This window comes from Octodon degus, unplaced genomic scaffold (assembly GCF_000260255.1).
Source record: "Octodon degus isolate 3935 unplaced genomic scaffold, OctDeg1.0 scaffold00012, whole genome shotgun sequence".
NCBI classification, from domain to species: domain Eukaryota; kingdom Metazoa; phylum Chordata; class Mammalia; order Rodentia; family Octodontidae; genus Octodon; species Octodon degus.
Window position 1 is genome coordinate 12,048,697 of NW_004524588.1, and position 3,172 is coordinate 12,051,868.

A 3,172-nucleotide genomic window follows, 5' to 3' on the forward strand; every position below is an offset into this window, starting at 1 on the left:
CTCCATCTCACTCTCGCTCTGTTTGTGCCATCTGTGAACCATCTTTCTTTAAAGGGACTTCAGGCTTTAGGCTTTGGGGTTCTTGTTCCTTTAAACTGTTGAATACTCATAGATTCTCATTAAAGAGAAGTTAACATCTTCTTAAAAGATGGAAAGTAGCACAAGATTCATCAGAGTATTCAAAGTGTCCCTCCAGTTGAAGTGTTGGGTGGTGGTTTCATGGATTGTGTTAGAATTACAAAAATCTCGATATATATACCGCCTTCCCACCTCAGATATCAGGCCCCCCAAAATGGCGAGTGAGGCTGCGGGGATGCCCTGAACAGCGGAGGCGATTGTGCAGAGCCGCCGCAGCCCTTACAGTCCGGAGCCTGAGTGGGCCTTGCCATAGGGATCATGCACTTTTCCATTCCTGAAACTGAGTCCCGCAACGGGGACAGCGGCGGCTCTGCCTACGTGGCCTATAACATTCACGTGAATGGAGTCCTGCACTGTTGGGTTCGCTACAGCCAGCTTCTGGGCCTGCAGGAGCAGCTTCGGAAGGAGTATGGGGCAAATGTGCTTCCTGCATTCCCCCCAAAGAAGTTTTTCTCTCTGACACCTGCAGAGGTAGAACAGAGGAGAGAGCAGTTAGAGAAGTACATGCAAGCTGTTCTATAGACTGGACTCAACTAGATGGCAGCCAAGGGTGGGGCAGGTGAAGAATTTATGCAAACAGTGAGTGAGTTCGCCAAGACCCATTGCTTGGGAACAGTGAGACCTTCAATAGTTTCCTGCGTCGGGCACAGTAGGAGACACAGCAGGTCCCCACAGAGGAGGTCTCCTTGGAAGTGCTGCTCAGCAATGGGCAGAAAGTTTTGGTCAACGTGCTAACTTCAGATCAGACCGAGGATGTCCTAGAGGCTGTGGCTGCAAAGCTGGATCTTCCAGATGATTTAATTGGATACTTCAGTCTCTTCCTTGTTAGAGAAAAAGAGGATGGAGCCTTTTCTTTTGTATGGAAGTTGCAAGAGGTTGAGCTGCCTTATGTGTCTGTTACCAGTCTTCTGAGTCAAGAGTATAAGACTGTGCTAAGGAAGAGTTATTGGGACTCTGCCTATGATGACGATGTCATGGAGAACTGGATTGGCCTGAACCTGCTTTGTGCTCAGACAGTGTCAGATATTGAGCGTGGCTGGATCCTGGTCACTAAAGAGCAGCACCGGCAGCTCAAATCTCTACAAGAGAAGGTCTCCAAGAAGGAGTTCCTGCGTCTGGCCCAAACTCTGCATCACTATGGCTATCTGTGCTTTGATGCTTGTGTGGCTGACTTCCCCGAGAAGGATTGTCCCGTGGTGGTGAATGCAGGCAACAGTGAGCTCAGTCTTCAGCTCCGCCTGCCTGGCCAACAACTTCGTGAAGGCTCCTTCCGGGTCACCTGCATGCGATGTTGGCAGGTCACCTCTTCTGTGCCACTGCCCAGTGGAAGTACAAATAGCCCAGGCCGGGGCTGGGGTGAGGTGCGCCTGGAACTGGCTTTTGAATACCTCATGAGTAAGGATTGGCTACAGTGGGTCACCATCACCAGCCCCCAGGCTATCATGATGAGCATCTGTTTGCAGTCCATGGTAGATGAACTGATGGTGAAGAAATCAGGGGGCAATATAAGAAAGATGCTGCACCGGCAGGTGGGAGGTACCCTGAGACGCTCAGACAGCCAGCAAGCAGTGAAGTCTCCACCGCTGCTTGAGTCACCTGATGCAATGGTCAAACTCTCAAGTAAGCTGAGTGCTGTGAGCTTACGAGGGATTGGCAGTCCCAGCACAGATGCCAGTGCCAGTGATATCCATGGCAATTTTGCCTTCGAGGGCATTGGAGATGAGGATCTGTAATCCCCACTGCTTGGATGTCTGCCCTCTACCCCAGAGAAATTTACACAGAAACTTGCCCTGTGCCTGTACCCTCCAAGCTAGGGGGAAGTCTTTTTCCTTCCCTCTTCCTACCTACCCATTCCTTTTCTGCTCTAGGCCGGGGGCCACCTAACCTACCTCCCTCTCCCTCTGGGCTGGCTGCACAAAGAATCATCCCCCCTTTCACAGCTGGCCTTCAATGCCAAATTAACATTTAGTATTTTGCACAAAGTCTAAGGGACCATGGGTACCTGCCTTGGGGAGGAACCACAGCACCCCCCTGGACCACTTCTGGCTTCTTGGGGCCTTGGGCAAGGGGATGGGCAGGTCTGTGTATGGTCCGGCCCACTTCCCCATCATTAAACTCAGCCTGACTGCTAAAAAAAAAAAAAAAAAATCTCAAGGGTGAAAACTGACAATGGGTAAAAGAGGAAGAGCCATTGATATGGGTGACCAGGCTGAGAGTGAATTGGACTTTCCGATTTTCATATATTTTTGTTCTCAGCTCTCTCACACATTCTGCACTCAGGTTATGTCAGCTGACATCTCTGACCATGACAGGTTCTAGGAAAACAGTAACTATCAGATTGTGATCCTACAGTTAAGAATCAAAACTTCTTTCCATAATCAGGACAATAGACATGACTGGTGGCTTGACACTATCCAGCCTCCCTGATGCCTTCTGATGAAGCTCCTGTTATTCATAATGCCCTCATCACCTTTACTCAATCCCTCCAACTGCCCCAAATCCAAATCTGAACTCTCCTCAGAGCTGTGCAAAAGAATCAAGAAAAATTATTTTGGGGGCTTTGAAGCTCCTAGCCTGTCTTTCATGAGGATAGGATAAATTTTATGGCAAGAGAAGAATCACATAACACAGAGGGACACCCATTCTGCTTCTAAAGTGACTCTTTAAAAGTGATTGTGCATCTGCTTATTGAGACACCTAAAACCTGAAATATTGATGGAGAGAGAGAGATACTTTATTGCACACATTAAAAGAAAAATCATTGGGCAAATATTGTTTCTATAGCCAACTTAAGGAAGAGAAATCAACAACTTCTGGCCACACTACTATAATCATAAGCAAGAAAAAATTGAGCCTGAAAACAGGGAACAGATACATCTCATTTTAAATTCTTTTTTTTTGTTTAATTTAATTTTATTTATTTTTGGGGGGGTTATTTTGTTTTAATTAGTGGTTAATTGCTGTATAAGATGCGGACTTGATATCCTATTTACAAACACCATTAGAACAAATCATTCTATTCATTAACAGAATG

General features: G+C 47.0%; 1 pseudogene; it reads left to right on the plus strand.

Moving 5' to 3' along the window:
* The first annotated feature begins 305 nt into the window (after positions 1–305).
* Positions 306–2,267, plus strand: LOC101575893 (annotated as a pseudogene).
* Positions 2,268–3,172: the final 905 nt, after the last annotated feature.